The sequence below is a fragment of the Candoia aspera genome, chromosome 7, assembly GCF_035149785.1.
Source record: "Candoia aspera isolate rCanAsp1 chromosome 7, rCanAsp1.hap2, whole genome shotgun sequence".
NCBI classification, from domain to species: Eukaryota; Metazoa; Chordata; class Lepidosauria; order Squamata; family Boidae; genus Candoia; species Candoia aspera.
This window is the reverse complement of record NC_086159.1, coordinates 46,979,259-46,997,179: the sequence shown is the minus strand read 5'-3', so window position 1 is coordinate 46,997,179 and position 17,921 is coordinate 46,979,259. Positions and strand designations below refer to the sequence as shown.

Below are 17,921 nucleotides of genomic sequence, written 5' to 3'. Positions count from 1 at the left end.
CTTTGCGGAGTTTACACTGTGATTATATTTTTATTCATCATTAATTTCCACATTATTAATGTCTACCTACCAACTTTCAGTTAAACAGAGTAAGACACTTTTTGTCCAGTGAAGGACAGTGTTTCATTAAGTATGGCTTGAGCAGGGTTGGGCCTGGTTAGTTCTGGGATAGGATATCACCAAAAATACCAGTGCTGTAGGTTAAACTGGTAAGTCAAAACACATGATAGGAAAAAGGCATAGCAAAATACTTCTGAACTGTTGCCACAAGAACTACATGGTTGGGCTTCTTTATCTTTTAAGACACTTTTCCTTGTTAGAGAAAATGCTCTATTTTTCCACGCGACTACTCCAAGATTAAGAAAATAATTACAGTCCTTTCTAAATGAAGCTGCATGTAAATATTATTTTCCACAAACCCGTAACTGTATATCAGATAAGTCTAAGTTTTTACTGAGGTGAACTTAGTAATTGCAAATGTTTTCTTCTATACGTAATTGATGTCCCACTAATAATTCTCCTGCCAATGCCTCAGTGATACAGATTGGATCCTTTTATTCTTCCTGGGTAATCTCTGTATTTCCCAGCACCGTCAGACTGGGTAAGTCAAAGATGATATTCAACTTTGCAGAAGATGGAGGACAAAAGGAGTCTTATACAGTGCTTAGATTGTATTAAATCAAAAATCTACAAATGAAAAAGTCTTCTACCACTGGGTTAGTTATACTGCTTTTAAAAATGCATTGTCATTTTGCACATTGGGCTCTCCCTAAGCATGTGCAGTATTAGGATATTAATGGAATGTAAATGTGTAAAGAAGCAGAAGACAGTAGCCACTGATCTGCAGTGTGTTTTTACCCATCATAACATTCAGGTTCAAGTGAGATCTTTGCAGCAAATAGAAGAGTTTAAATTAGGAGAAGTTGTTATAACAAGAAAGGAGAAAACTTGTGTTGGAGGGTGGGGGGAAACAAGAACTACAAAAAAAAAAAAAAGAGGGAGAAAAGCAGACAGATTGATCCAAACAGGAGATTGGTGCACCGTACATACTTCTGGGTTCCAATTTGCTGGCAATGAAATTGCAATCATGCTAATATTTAGAATAAGAGCATTAAACTGTGGGAGATAAATGTAGACAGCCTGTAAACCCAACCCCCTATTTCTAGCTAAGTGGATTAGAGGAGACTGCAATTCTTGATGGTAAAAGAAAAATAGCTTTCAACCAAAAGCTAGAAAGTCATCTGTTGTGGGTGCTTTAATTTGGATTTCTGCAGTGAGTGGAGAGTTGGGTTCATTTGCCTAAATGCCCTTTTCATGGGCATCTGCAGGATCTTGCTGCTTTTGTCAAAATGATGAATGCAATGTTGAAACATCTGTAAACTCTGCCCCTTTTGGACATTCAGGCAATGACATGATGCCTGTACAAAAGGAGCAAAGCTTGCATTGCAACAGCACAATATTGCTTTTGTAATTCTGCCTTTTTTGCCTCCCATGGAGACCACTGCCCCCCTTCTAACTCTGTGACTATATATCTTCAGTTACTTTTTCTCATTTCATCTGCTACATATTCACTGCCTGGCCTTCTGCTAATCAAATATGGCAGTGCCCAGACGTGTTCAGTTGTGAAATGACAGTGTCTTTGAATGGCAATAAAATATATTGCACATATATGCCTTACATGTATTTCACCTGTGCTGTGATACATAGGTTGCCTCATGCCTTTCGTCAGATGTAGTTACCTGCACAGATGCAGATTTATTAATAGAAATGAATGCTAAGAAACTTGCATCAATTTTGCAGTTGATTCCTACATGATCTTGGCCATATTTCTCATTATGCAAGAGTCTGAAGCATCACTTAATTTTTCTGTTGCCCAAAATATTAAGGGACTAAGAAAAATGTTCAGAAACCTACTCTCAGTAAATTTGTGGAGTAACTTAGTTGTGGCAAAAAAAGGAAAGGAAAGGAAAGGAAAGGAAAGGAAAGGAAAGGAAAGGAAAGGAAAGGAAAGGAAAGGATGGGATGAACTACATTGCTTTTCATATGTTTTTATGGAATAGCCAAAGCCCACTCTTCAGATGCTATGCTAGTTATTTTCCATATATAAAAAAGGCAAGAGAAAAAGAAATCTTGAAATATATATACAAGGAATACCAAAAATCTTGGTACATTAATTCATATTTTAAGGAGAAAATGTTATTGTACTTAGGAATGTTCAAAGGTCATGCATCAAATGAGTTAAGGAAGTGTTTAGAAGAAAATGACAACCAATTCAAACATTTAATGTTTTATACACGCACACACATATATAAATATAAATATACATACATACAGCAGTGCCATTACAGGACCCTCTGAAATTGTTCACCTTCTTTCACTAATCAAAATGTTTGCATTTTGAAAGTAGAGCTTGTTTGCATTTGGAAATGCACTCATTACAAACTGCAGCCAATGAATAAAAAGTGCTGAATTTGCATGTCAGATAACTCTTAGAATATTATAACCTGCACAGGTCATTAAAGCAATTTACTTTCCTCTTCATCTTTAATTAAGGCATTCACAGCTGTGCTAGGTCAGGAAGGCAATGGGTTATTTCTCAAACTGTGCAGCATCCTGCCTAGTCCTTTGTCCATCATCTTTTGGCTATACTGAGTTCCATGCATTAAGGACAAAATAAAATACAAACTGAAGTGATTCTGAAAACTTGTACTTCTATTTGTCATGATGAATTAAAGAAACAATAAAAGCATTGTAATAATTATACACATTCAGCCTTGAAAGCCAGTTCTGTTATGTTATGTCATGTCATGTAATAAATGTCAGTTCTAAGCTACCCCACAGCATTCAATAGCAAGCAAGAAAAAAAATTCAGATGTTTTCTCAGCTGACAATTATTTAATGCAATTCATTTTAATAAGTCACTCACATATTCATGGGAAAAAAATATTATAGAAACAGCAGCTAGGTTTACTAAACCCCTGGGGACCAGTACGTATTTTAAAAAATGTAAAGTCACATATAATTATTGTATGGCACATCATATTTCTATTGTGACTTTTAGAAAGCTGAATTTAGCTGAATCTTACATTCAAATCTTATGCATTCTGTTTCATATTCTTTAGTAGCAACACCACTATCAGCTGGTAACTTCCATGTATGGTGAGGAGAGCTCCACTCTGTGTGACATTGGCATCACATAAGGCTCAAGGCATCTTCAAGCTTAGGTAGGTAATTTCCCCCAGTCCTGAAGCGGATTCCTGAGAAACAGTAGCACCACTACACCAATGCTCTACAACCTTCATCTAAGGCCTGGGTCATTCTGAAGTGAGCATCCTTCATTTTTAAAGTAAAATAAGGTATCTCTAAAAGGAAAAACAGAGAAGTCCGATTTCCAAAAGCAAAAATGTAAGACCTAACTATACTAGCAGGCATTATTTATGAAAACCCTTTATGTCATGACTAGTTTAAAAAAGAAACTAGTGATTAAAAATGGAGAATTAAATCTTACTAAAGTAATACATGGATTGATTTTTCATGTGGTCTATTGGAAAGCCCCTCAAAATCTAATTAGAATTTATAGAAATTGAGAACTCATGGTCCAACTATTTCACCTTTCTTCATGAGGATATCATTAGTTATAGTTATATCATATTGAGTATGGAAGAGTTTAGTGAGCCTGTCAGTTTTCAAAATGAATTTTTCATCTGGTTAGCCTATGAAATCCAAGGACGTTCTCACATGGAGCTTCAATCCTGCAACTCTATAGTACCTGAATGTCCCCTTGACACATAGATATATCTCAACAGGAAGATCATTAAGTGTTTGGTAAAAGGCTGCCTAAGGAAACATGTTGTTGCAAAGTGCACTTTCTTTGTCAGCAGGAACTGTAAGCATATGCTTTTTTTGCTCAAAAATTGAAGAGGTGTTAAACTTAGTTGCCCCTTTGTGCTGCATAGCTCTATTTTTATTGATGTTATGAGACTATAAACAATCACAGACTATATATTTGAACACACTTTGCACCCCTACCCCAATGCCAGTTAATCCAGTCTCTGAAAAATCCATTGTTTAATTATCCATTTTGGTTCAAAGCCAATTCTTTTACTCTAAGTGCCTAGGCTGCCTTCTTATAAGACTGCATACACAAGCCTTTGACTTCCCTGGCATTACCTCTTTGAAGATTTTTCTTATTGTGAAATAATTCAGTAAAGTATTAGCATTTATAACTTACTTAGGCTACAGATCCATTTTAGCTGCTGCTTTGATGATTTGGAATTTGCTCCTTCCTGGCTTTGTTTCTCCCTGCTATATTTTTTGGCCTTCAATAGTATTTGCATATCTATCTATCTATCTATCTATCTACCTACCTATCTACCAATCTACCTATCTACCTATCTACCTACCATCCATCCATCCATCCATCCATCTTTTTTAACAGATGGATTTAAGTCTATAAGGGTCTCCCCCTGTTCTAATGCACTTGCTGTTGTGGCTCACATTCCAGCTCGGTGAAGGGAACAGCTTGGAGTAGATGCTCTCAGACATCTTAGATTATAAGGTGTAAGCAATTGCTCAGCATGGATCTTGAAAATTATGACATGACACATCATGAAGAAGAAATATCAATAAAGTTTTCTTTCAGGGTGCTTAATCACTACCAAGACATGGTTCAACTCTTCCATTCCAAAGGACTGTGCTACTGATGCTGGTTTTGTCTGGAAGGAAGCTGGGAGCTTCCAGAATTTAAAACTTTACCTCAATACATTAGACAATGAGCTACCAGGACCAATACTATTCCCAAGTAGGCCATCATGCCTAAGATACTTCATTAAGCCACTTAGTGCTTCTTGGTCTCATTTATCTGGTTTTCCATGTGGTGCTCTTCTAAGCAGGGCAGCCCTGATAGTTGATGCTAGGGGCTGACCCCTCAAAATCAAATATCTCTGGTGTCTTCCTTGCTATCCTTCTTCATCTAATGACAATTCATAGGTATGAATTCATAAGTACTGACACAGCTCAGTTTACTTACAAAAAATTAAGTATAAAGAACTTCACTTTTTAAAGTTCACCTTGAAATTTATCCAACATGAAGATATGGCAAAGACAAAAGAGAGAAGTTGGTGTACCATACCCCAAAAGGTATCCACCAAAACTTTTGGGAAAACTGTACATTTCAGAATATTTTTAATTATTACATTGATGTTTTAACTATGTTTACAACCTAGAGTCAAAATAAATGGTGTATTAACTGTTTACAACTCAAAATAACCTAATATCAATAAGAGAAGTTCACACAGTATCCACAATTATATGTAATAGAGAACAGTTATATAAAGCAAATATAAATAAGAGCACTAGTGCCTAGCGTCTTATGGAAACATCCAATATTTCCTTTCATTTGCATAACAAAAATCTGATTATAAGGACTATTGTGCATATTGCATGAGTGAATACACTTTCTCTATTAATATTGAACGCTTTTTAAATACCTCCAATAATTCTTTTCTATGACGTCCTCTAATATTTGCTGATCCATTCTGTTCGAGGACATGTTATTTGTACCTGTTTGGTCTTTTTTCTTTTTCTTTGCACATTTTTCTACAGCCATTTTATCTTATACAGCTGACTTGTTAGCTACCAATATTCTGCAGTATAATGGCCTATAGTCTTGATTATTGAAGGTACTCTAACCCAGTCTGGGCATACAGTATTAGAAAGATCAATTGTAACAATGTAATTGCTCAAGATAGTTCAAAAACATTCAGAGTCAACAGATGGAATCTAGAGGTCTCCAGACATGCAAATAAATTAATGTTTATTATTTCAACAAATTCCTAATATATAATAAAACAGTGCTAGTTCTCACAAATAACACTACCGCTCCACAGTACATCCTGTGATCACAACTTCCTGACATGTGCTTTTCATGAGAAAGTCATTCTTCAGGGAAGCATAATTCATTCATGCATACATGTCTGCTACAAACCAAGATGAAAAAAAATGATGAAATATGTATCACTATGTCACAGCGCAGAATGTGCCCATTACACTTGCATCTTATCATCAGATAGAAGTACATAAAACAATTTTCATCACTTGTCTCCACTTTCTCCTTGCAACCCATGTATTCAGGTGGGCCCTCTCTGCAACTGAAATGGCATAGCCCAGAAAACAACTTCCCCTCTACTCTGAATTAAGATATTAATTTGTGTGCTTTCTTCACATTTATAAAGACAGTAAGAGGGTTGTGTTCTTTTTTTCTGTGACCTTGGAAACTAACGAGGCCTGACTGTTATAAAAGAAAGCTGTATGCATGACTTGAACAGAAACTTAGAGACAGCTGCTTGAACTGTTATCTAGCGTATGGTGCAATATGGCCTAGATGCTGTTGTGTCATAAATCTGTATCTGTATAACAATATCCTCTTCTGTTTGTCTAAACTAGTCCCCTGACTGATTAGTGCCAGTGCCATTCAGTATACAACGTTTAACAGAAGAAAAGATAGACCAGGAATTCTGTTTTTATTCTATAAAAGTTTTATGAATCATATTGAGGTTTTATACTTGAACATATCACAATTGACTACATGCCATAAGGAATATTCTATGTGATTTTGCTTCAGCATATACAGCCATAAAGCTTTACCACTTTTAATCTCAACCTCAATTATTTCAGAACTGAGGAAAATGTGTATTTTGTACCAGTTTCCTTGTCGAAAGTACCTGCATGGCTCTAGTAATAAACCAAAATGGCTCACTTAGAACAAGGCTGTCTCATGTCCTTTCCAAAAGCTCTGCTGTACTTACAGTACATTATGTAAGAATGGGCTCACAGACTGATAAAGATTCAGGATACTATTATATATCATAAACAATCAGCTGCAAAATTTCGTGTTACCAGTTAAGTGTCCTGCCTCTTTGCTAGTTCACAGGAAGACTGCAAGACAGAAAGTTAGAAAGTCGTTGCCCGAATGTATAGAGATATATTGGTTCTAAATTGGAAATACTTCAGTCTTGTATCCTCTACCACATTCATCTCATTAAATCTTGCTGAGAAAAAAAACAATTAATTTAGGATCAGACTAAAGAGATTAGGGAAGACCCACAGATCAGCTAGATATGAGCTCACGAATATTCCTCAGGAATATGCAGTGGAGGTGAAGAATAGATTTAAGGGACTGGACTTAGTAGATAGGGTCCCGGAAGAACTCTGGACAGAAGTTGGCAGCATTGTTCAGGAGGCGGCAACAAAATACATCCCAAAGAAAGAGAAAACCAAGAAGGCAAAATGGCTGTCTGCTGAGACACTAGAAGTAGCCCAAGAAAGAAGGAAAGCAAAAGGCAACAGCGATAGGGGGAGATATGCCCAATTAAATGCAAAATTCCAGAGGTTAGCCAGAAGAGATAAGGAATTATTTTTAAACAAGCAATGCGTGGAAGTGGAAGAAGACAATAGAATAGGAAGGACAAGAGACCTCTTCCAGAAAATTAGAAACATTGGAGGTAAATTCCAGGCAAAAATGGGTATGATCAAAAACAAAGATGGCAAGGACCTAACAGAAGAAGAAGAGATCAAGAAAAGGTGGCAAGAATATACAGAAGACCTGTATAGGAAGGATAACAATATCGGGGATAGCTTTGACGGTGTGGTCAGTGAGCTAGAGCCAGACATCCTGAAGAGTGAGGTTGAGTGGGCCTTAAGAAGCATTGCTAATAACAAGGCAGCAGGAGAAGACGGCATCCCAGCTGAACTGTTCAAAATCTTGCAAGATGATGCTGTCAAGGTAATGCATGCTATATGCCAGCAAATTTGGAAAACACAAGAATGGCCATCAGATTGGAAAATCAACTTATATCCCCATACCAAAGAAGGGAAACACTAAAGAATCTTCAAACTATCGAACAGTGGCACTCATTTCACATGCCAGTAAGGTAATGCTCAAGATCCTGTAAGGGTTCAGCAATTCAAGGAGCGAGAATTGCCAGATGTGCAAGCTGGGTTTAGAAAAGGCAGAGGAACTAGGGACCAAATTGCCAATATCCGCTGGATAATGGAAAAAGCCAGGGAGTTTCAGAAAAACATCTATTTCTGTTTTATTGACTATTCTAAAGATTTTGACTGTGTGGACCATAACAAATTGTGGCAAGTTCTTAGTGGTATGGGGATACCAAGTCATCTTGTATGCCTCCTGAGAAATCTGTATCACGACCAAGTAGCAACAGTAAGAACAGACCACGGAACAACGGACTGGTTTAAGATTGGGAAAGGAGTAGGGCAGGGTTGTATACTCTCACCCTACCTATTCAACTTGTACACAGCACACATCATGTGACATGCTAGGCTTGAGGAATCCAAGGCTGGAGTTAAAATCTCTCGAAGAAACATTAACAATCTCAGATATGCAGATGATACCACTTTGATGGCTGAAAGCGAAGAGGAACTGAGGAGCCTTATGATGAAGGTGAAAGAAGAAAGTGCAAAAGCTGGCTTGCAGCTAAACCACAAAAAAACCAAGATTATGGCAACCAGCTTGATTGATAACTGGCAAATAGAGGGAGAAAATGTAGAAGCAGTGAAAGACTTTGTATTTCTAGGTGCGAAGATTACTGCAGATGCTGACTGCAGTCAGGAAATCAGAAGACGCTTAATCCTTGGGAGAAGAGCAATGACATATCTTGATAAAATAGTTAAGAGCAGAGACATCACACTGACAACAAAGGTCCACATAGTTAAAGCAATGGTGTTCCCCGTAGTAACATATGGCTGCGAGAGCTGGACCATAAGGAAGGCTGAGAGAAGGAAGAGAGATGCTTTGGAACTGTGGTGTTGGAGGAAAATTCTGAGAGTGCCTTGGACTGCAAGAAGATCAAACCAGTCCATCCTCCAGGAAATCAAGCCAGACTGCTCACTTGAGGGAATGATATTAAAGGCAAAGCTGAAAGACTTTGGCCACATAATGAGAAGACAAGACACCCTGGAGAAGATGCTGATGCTAGGGAGAGTGGAGGGCAAAAGGAAGAGGGGCCGACCAAGGGCAAGGTGGATGGATGATATTCTAGAGGTGACTGACTCGTCCCTGGGGGAGCTGCGGGTGTTGAAGACCGACAGGAAGCCCTGGCGTGGGCTGGTCCATGAAGTCATGAAGAATCGGAAGCAAGGAATAAACAACAACAGGCAGCTGCCAAAGAACCTTACACATAACAGCATCCTCATTATGCATATCATAGGCATGAAGTCTATGAAAAATTTCATAACAATTAACATACAAGCACCAGAAGCTAACCCACAATTTTCATGGTTTTTTGGTTAAAAATTTGAGGGTCTGCTTATCTGGAGATTGGTTTATACACATGTATGTATGGGAAATATGGGTACTTTAAAAACGTATTTGAGAGCCAATTTGGTATAGTGGTTAAGGCATCAGGCTAGAAAGTGGGAGACCGTGAGTTCTAGTTCTGCCTTAGGCCTGAAGCCAGCTGGATGACCTTGGGTCGGTCAGTCACTCTCAGCCCTAGGAAGGAGGCAGTGGCATATCACTTCTGAAATCTTGCAAAGAAAACTGCATATTATAGAAACAGCAGCGAAGTTTACTAAACCGATGGGGACCAGTAGGCAGCCACCAGAAGTCAACACTGACTTGAAGGAACAAAAAAGAAAGAAAGAAAAAGTATTACTGTATATACTCACAAATAAGCTCACCTGCAGATAAGCCAAACCCAATTTTTGGAATGTATTTGGCAAAATTCTTGGCTTATCGAGAATTTGGCGTATATATGGTAGGTTGTCAGGAAAGGGCCCCTGATGTTCTAGAATGATTTTCTTTAGCTTGAAAAAACTGTGGGAGTAGCAAAGCAGCACTGGGGGTATGGCAATGAGAAAGCATAATCTGCAGGAGCATCAAAACACTTACAATGTAAGTCAGAATTACGCAGTCAAAGCTTGGCCTCTTTTTCACTTGGGTCCTATTGAAAAGGGGCAAAGCTTAGATCACACAGACATGACCACCATCTTCACCCTTTTGATTCCCTTGCAGATGCCCCTGTATGCTTCACTAGGAGTAGCCTGGACTATTCACTTTACAATCTTATAATGTAATCTTTGCATAACTTGTTTTGTTATCTAACCAAATATCTCAACTCTTTCCTTTTTCCTTTCTCTCTAGTGGTCCTTAAGGACAGTTAACACGACAAGCAAATTTACCCAAACATCCAACTCTGTTTGTGTGTGTGTGTGTGTGTGTGTGTAATTATACTGTATATATGGAGCAGCTGAATAGTGTAGTGGTTACAACGCCGCCTTTGGAGCAGGAGACCGGGGTTCAAATCCCAGCTGTACCTACCTTACCAGTAGGGGTCCTTGGGCAAAGACCTCCTAACACTTCACCTGCCTACCTCAAAATATGAGAGTGACACAAACTAAGAGAGTCATGCCAGCTCAGATGTCACCTGGATTAACAAGGTCTGCATCAGATGTTAGGGAACCAGGACAATCTGACAGTAAGTGGGCTACTGGAACAAACCATTCATGGACAAGAGAACCTGGATTTGATGGAATGCTACTACAACAGCAGACCTAATGAGAGGGGATATATGAAACACATGAGGGAACTATGGATGGACAGAAGACCTGCATCCACACTAACTGAGAAACAGCTAGTTACCCAATGCTTCAACATAGTGAAGAGGAAGCTGCTCTCACAACTTGAGATAGACCAACTACACATTATATTCCAGACTCAAGAAGACCCAGAAGAACAACTGGAGGTGCAGCCAACACCTGAAGCTGGAACATCACTGCCACCCCCTCCATTACAGAACACAGCAGCTGATATGAGGCAAATACAGGATTACAGATAAACTAGCTACAGTCAACTCTCGAAACCGATTACTAAGGCTCAGTGGAGAAGTACCATCAGAGAGTATGCTAGAAGATGCCAACAGAACCCTCACGACAATCCCAACTACCAGTATAACTCAAATCAATGAACTAGTATACGCTACAGCTGCTGTAATCCTGGAGATGCTTGGCTACACAATCAAGAAGAACAGGAGTACATACCCTCCCTGGAAAATGAGGTTGGAGGCTAAGATCAAGGCAACTTGGAGAGAAGTTAGTCAGCTGGTGGAACTACAGAAGGGTGTGAAGATTAAGGATGAGACTTGGCTACAAAAAAAAAATACAAGGGCCTGACTTCATCTGAAGCCCTAGAGACTGCTAAACAAAGGCTCACAGCACTGGCTACCAGGCTAAGGAGATACACTAGAGAAGCAGAAGCTAAGAAGGTAAATGCCCTGTTTGCCAAAGAACCATCCAAGGTGTACTCCCAACTGCAGTGCAACAACACAGTAACAGCAGAGCCACCAATAGCAGAAGCTGAACAGTACTGGAAGAACATATGGGAGAAAGAGAAGACACATAACACCAGTGCAAAGTGGCTGCAGGACCTGAGAACAGTCACCATCACAGTAGCAGACATCCAACAATGGGTCAAGAACATGAAGAGCTGGACAGCACCTGGCCCAGACATAATCCACACCTACTGGGCTAAAGAAACTGACAGCAGTGCATGAACGCCTAGCAGCACAGATGAAAGATGAACCAGCTGCTAGCAGCAGCTCCCACACAGACTGGCTAACCCAAGGTAGGACAGTGCTGATCATGAAAGACCCCAACAAGGGAACAACACCATCCAACTACTGGCCAATAACCTGCCTCCCCACAACATGGAAAGTCCTATCAGGCATCATAACCGCCAAGCTGCAGGACCATATAGGCCAGTACATGAGCACAGCTCAGAAGGGCATTGGGAACAACATCAGAGGCTCCAAACACCAGTTGCTCATAGATAGAGCAGTCACCCAAGACTCAAGGTCTAGATAGACCAATCTGAGCACCGCCTGGATGGACTACAGGAAAGCCTATGACTCAATGCCACGTACATGGATCTGTGAATGCCTGGCACTATACAAAGTCAACAGGACACTCAGGACCTTCCTCAAGAACTCAGTGGGACTGTGGAAGACAACACTGGAAGTCAACTCAAGGCAGCTTGCACATATGGCCATTAAGTGTGGCATATACCAAGGTGATGCACTGTCCCCACTGATGTTCTGCATGGGCTTGAACCCCCTCAGCCAGATTATCACAAGAACTGGATATGGATTCAAGTTCAAGAATGGAACTACCATCAGCCACCTCCTCTACTTGGATGACATCAAGCTATATGCTAACAGTGAACGAGACATCGACTCACTGATTCACCTGACACGGATCTACAGTGAGGACATTGGTATGTCATTCAGACTGGAGAAGTGTAGCCGGATGGTAGTAAAGAGAGGGAAGGTAGTTAAGACTGATGGGGTGGAACTACCAGCAGGCCACACAGCAGACATACAGACCAGCTACAAGTACCTTGGTATCCCACAGACACATGGGAACCACAATGCGGAGGCAAGGAAGACAGCAACATCCAATTACCACCAAAGGATAAGACAGGTCCTAAAGAGCCAGCTCAATGGGAAGAACAAGATCCACGCCATCAACATGTATGTCCTGCCAGTCATCAGATACTCTGCTGGTATAGTGAGCTGGCCAAAGGAGGACATGGAGGCTGCCAATGTGAAGACCTGGAAGCTCCTCACAATGTATGGATGCTTCCACCCCAAGTCCAACACTCAGAGACCATATACCAGGCAGAAAGAGGGAAGGCAGGGTCTGGTAAGCATCCAAGCCGCTGTCCTGGATGAGACCCAGAGCATCCAGGAGGACATCAGTAAGACGGCACCTAAAGATGAGCTGTTGAGAGAATGCCTGAGGCAGCAGCAGACATGGAAGGAAGATCAAGCAGAGGAAGTGCCATGGCAAGACAAGACCCTGCATGGGATATACCACTGACATATAGCTGAGGTAGCTGACATTGGGAAATCCTACCAGTGGCTGGAAAGGGCTGGACTAAAAGATAGCACTGAGGCACTGAGCACAAGAACAGGCACTAAGCACCAGATCCATAGAAGCAGGGGTCTACCACACTAGACAGGACTCAAGGTGCAGACCGTGCGAGAGGCCTCAGAGATAGTCCAACACATAGTGGCAGGGTGTAAGATGCAGGCAGGAACAGCATACACTGAACGGCACAACCAAGTAGCTGGCATTGTGTACAGGAACATCTGCAGAGTGTATGGGCTAGACCCTCCTAAGTCCAGATGGGAGATTCCACAGAAGGTCATGGAGAATGGCACGGCTAAGATCCTGTGGGACTTCCAGATCCAGACAGACAGGTAGGTACTGGTCAATCAACCGGACATCATGGTAATAGACAAGGACCAGAAGAGAGTGGTGGTAATAGATATAGTGCTGCCAAGTGACACCAACTTCAGGAAGAAGGAGTATGAGAAGCTGGAGAAGTACCAGGGCCTGAAGGAAGAACTAGAGAGGATGTGGAAAGTGAAGGCCAAAGTGGTCCCAGTGGTGGTAGGGGCATTTGGGGCTATGAACCCGAAGCTGGGAGAGTGGCTCCAGCAGATCCCAGGAGCAGCATCAGAGCTCTCTGTCCAGAAGAGTGCAGTGCTAGGAACTGCACAGAACCCTCAAACTCCCAGGCCTCTAATAGGTTGAGGAAGACACATACCACCCATAGGGGTGAGAAGGGAATTTTTTTTTCTGTATATGGTTATTTCAAATATTTAATTTTTCAGCCTATGATTATTTACAGCATTTCATTATATAAATTTCAGATTCAATCAATTATTCATTTTCATTGCAAATACAATGTATTGCAGAGTGTTCATAAGCTACAAAAAACTTGATTAACATCCTACACAGCTATGAAATACAGTGGATGACTGTGGAATATACATTCAGGATTGTTGCAAGATTGAAATTAGGAAGGCTGGGCTGCAAATATGTTAGATATATAAACATAAATAAAATAGAGTATAAGTAAATATAGTCACATTTCTTATCTCATTTATTAATTTTTAACCACAAATACTGTAGTTTATAGAAGGAGCTCCAAACTTGAAAATAAGGAGGAATATCCCAACCATGAGAACTCTTAGATAGCTAACAGCCACCACCTGGAGTCTTGGGTGCTCTGTCACTGAAGGTGTTCAAGCAAAGGTTGGACAGACATTTGTCTGGGATAGTATGAAGATTCCTGCTCTTGGCAAGAAATCAGGAGGAGTCTAGTAGCACCTTTCCCAAGTAACACATTTTATTAAAAGGCATAAGCTTTCATGAGCTGCAGCTCACTTCATCAGTGCACAGAAGATCTTCAGGTACCTATGAACTCCGTGATTCTATGACCTTACCTAAATTATTACTAATATTGAAATGAAAGTTCCATAACTGGACTGTGTGGAAGACTAACTCATGCTTACTAAATGGTAACGTGATTCATTTCTGCAAGATTTAACAAACATGCCCAAAATTGAAAAGTGATGTAACTTAGTATGGTTAGTCATAGTACATATTAATATGTAATTTATGCTACTGTGATTTGGCACATTTTCTATTTTAAAATACAATATCCTGTTAAAAATCCTCTTCTTCTCATGTACTCCTATTGTCCATCTAAGTACTGTATATTGACATGGAGAACAATAATATACAATCTGCCACAGACTAAAGTAAAGCAATGTCTACCAAATGCATTCCTATTATACCGCTTATGAGCCCTTTGGGTTAAAAAAGTCACCCAGTTGGCTTCGTGCCTAAGGCAGGACTAGAACCCCCAGTCTCTAGCCTGATACCTTAACCACTACACCAACTGGCTCTATGTGAAAATCATTTGAAGTACTGTATATTCCCTCTTTTTTGCAACAGGAGAAAAAATGAACTTATGGTTTACGGTTTTGATTAGATAGGATGGATTATAGAAAGAAGAGAATCATGATGTAACTTAGAGAAAGAGGTAAATTCATAATTATACTTATAACTGCTGTATAGAAAATTGGAAGTCACTTCTTTGTATCTTTTTTCTTCCTTTTCTATTTTCTTTTACTTCTTTTTTGCACTTTTAGCTCTTTGAATTCTTTTTTTTCTTCCTTACTCTGTTAGTTTTAGTTTTTATCTTTGTTTTTAAAATGTTTAATAAAATTATATATTAAAAATGCATTCCTATTATTGTGATTATTGAAAATTAAGCTTCCAGAGCCATGACATTGTTATAAAAAGGCTGCAGCTTCATCTGTGGCTGTGCATTCAGAAAAACAACACTGCATTCATATATATAATTATATATAATTTGGTCCACTGCTCAGTCTCACTTATGGGACTGTAGCAGGGTATGAAATGTAATGAAATGAACTCTTCTTCTTCTAAGCAATAAAACCTGGATACTCTCCAGGATCAAAAGGGTTTGGGCAGCAGTTTCCCATTGCAGCTGGTCAGAGCAGCAACAAAATATGTTCCTTGTCTTAAATGTTCTTTATATTTACAAATAGCGGGATGCACAGCATTTCAAATTTGAGCAATTGCAAGTTTAAAATTATTTTGGAAATGTTGGCACAGCATCAGAAAACTTCCAGTAAGGCTGGAACATTCCATTTAAACTTGAAAAATGCCCCATTTGAAACACTGTTTGAAGTTCCTTAACAAATTTCTCATGTTTTGTTTAAGACAGTCTTTCCTAACTTAGTTCCATACACATGTGTTGGATTCTAATAGCCATAATTCCGAGAAAATATGTTTTACAACCTCTATTTGTTTTTCTTGTAGAGTAGCCACAAAGGCCTTGGAAAAGATATTCAGATGCTGTGATGTGTCTATACCTACAAAGCTCAAAATAGTGCAAACAATGGTATTCCCAGTCTTTGGAAGTGAAAGTCAATGCTTTTGAACTCTGGTGTTGGAGAAGACACCTGAGAGTACCATGGGTAGCCAAGAAAACAAACAAATGGATCACTGAACAGATCAACCTAGAGTTCTCACCCAAGGCACAAATGACCAAGCTCAAATTATCCTACTTTGGACACATTATGTGAAGGCCTAGCTCTCTGGATAAAGCTCCAGTGCTGGGAAAGGTAAGGAAAAGAGACAAAGAGGGTAACCAGCAGCAAGGTGGATGGACTTAGTTACAGTGGCAATGGGTGCACAGTTGGAAGACCTGAAGGATCAGGTTAAGGACAGATCATCATGGAAAAAATCTATCTATGTGGTTACTAACAGTCAATACCAGCTTGATGGCATATAATCAATCAAACGTTTTTTAAGGTGCTTTTTACAATTATATTTAAGATTCTGAAGATGCTAAGACTGAGAGACCAGCAACAATACTATACTTGCATAGTAAAATTCAGGACATAGCTATTAACATACATTATACATAGTACCTAGGGCCATTGTGCATGGTGTTCTATTATTTTATTTTTTTTCTTTAAATATATATATATCATTAACTGTTTCTAACTTGACTACTTTCTCATTTCACACACATATAAACATACCTGATGTATTTTCCCACTGCTGCTAACAGAAGACCCACAGACACCTTTAGAAAAAACATCAGTAGGAAGTGGGGGGGGGGAGTCAAAGATTTAATTGGTAGATTTGCAATAGGACAAATGTCAGAAAGATCCACACTTTAAAATGAATACAAAGGTAACAGGTATCCTGCTGTTGTGTTTCTTTGAAAATCTCTTCTGTTCTATAAATCAGAGTCAGGCTTCTTCCCCACAACATAATATAATAACAATTATTCCATACCTAGGAAGGACTTACTTTAATGCAATCCGATTAATCAAGTATGAGAGATGACAATGACATGTCTATAGTAGTAACTATCCAGTATCCTACTCAACGGAGTAGTGGGAATCATGTGACATTCAACATCCTTCAAACTTTTGGCAATTATGAGAACTCCTACAGATACTACATTTTAGGTCACTTATGAATGATCATGTATTTACAACTGAACCCTACTAAAGTCTATTTTGTTTGTTAAGCAGTCTTTCCCAACTTCAATACCAAAATTCATTTGCAATCTCCTATTATAAAACAAGTTAAAACAGCTATGCAATTGATAGTAGGATGATAAATTACTAATAGCAAAAGCATTTATTTTCTTGATTTTTTTTTGAGTGGCAAATTAGCTGGAAACATAAATCCACCCTGGAATGACTATATCCATAATCATAGAAAGTTACATGGAGAAGAATCTGTCATTTCATTCTAAATGGAGAGAGTCTTACAAGGTAAAGCTATTCAATTGCATACAGCTGATTTTGATAGAATTAAGTCTGACCTACTTGTTTCTTTTGATTTGTAATGCATATTTTTCAAGATAAAGAGAAACCTTGTTTAAATAGTTGCAGATTCAAAAACTGTACAAGAACAAAAGTTGTACAAGTTACCATTTTAATCACTTTCAGATTCTATAATCTGCACAGTATATTCATGCTGATTACCTGGATTTACTATTAATCCGATCATGAATTCAGTGCATTGTATGTAGGAAGAATAGACTGGGCAAATATAATGTAACCAAGTGGTTTTTTTTTTTAATGATAACACTAATCAAAAACTGCTGTTAATATTGCATTGCCACATGATTCCAGCAATGTACTTTTCCAAAACTGCAAAACTTCTGTTTCTTCCTCCTCCCGGAAAAGGAGATAAACTGCAACACACAGCAAACTAGACTATAAGCCATCTATACACCATTATGTTTAGGGATTAAAAAGCATAGATAGGTTAATATACAGATTTTTTTAAAAAATGCTATGCTTATGAATAAACAGAACAGAACCCGTTGATTGCAAAGACGAACCTTCCTATATACCTGTTAGTTCATGGCTGCTCCGCTGTCAATTTCTTTAGCTTAAAGCATGGCACAATAAATTCAGGCAAGCCTATGTGTGGCTCCCTTGCCCATTGTTCCCTCAGGAATTTCTGGGCATTTTAAATCCACTGGAATAGGTACA

The 17,921-nt window shown here is 39.1% G+C and overlaps 1 protein-coding gene across 4 annotated transcripts in view; it reads right to left on the bottom strand.

Moving 5' to 3' along the window:
• GRIP1 (glutamate receptor interacting protein 1) overlaps positions 1-17,921 on the bottom strand; it is a 287,775-nt gene that overhangs the window by 197,805 nt on the left and 72,049 nt on the right. The gene's annotated exons all lie outside the window — the stretch shown is intronic.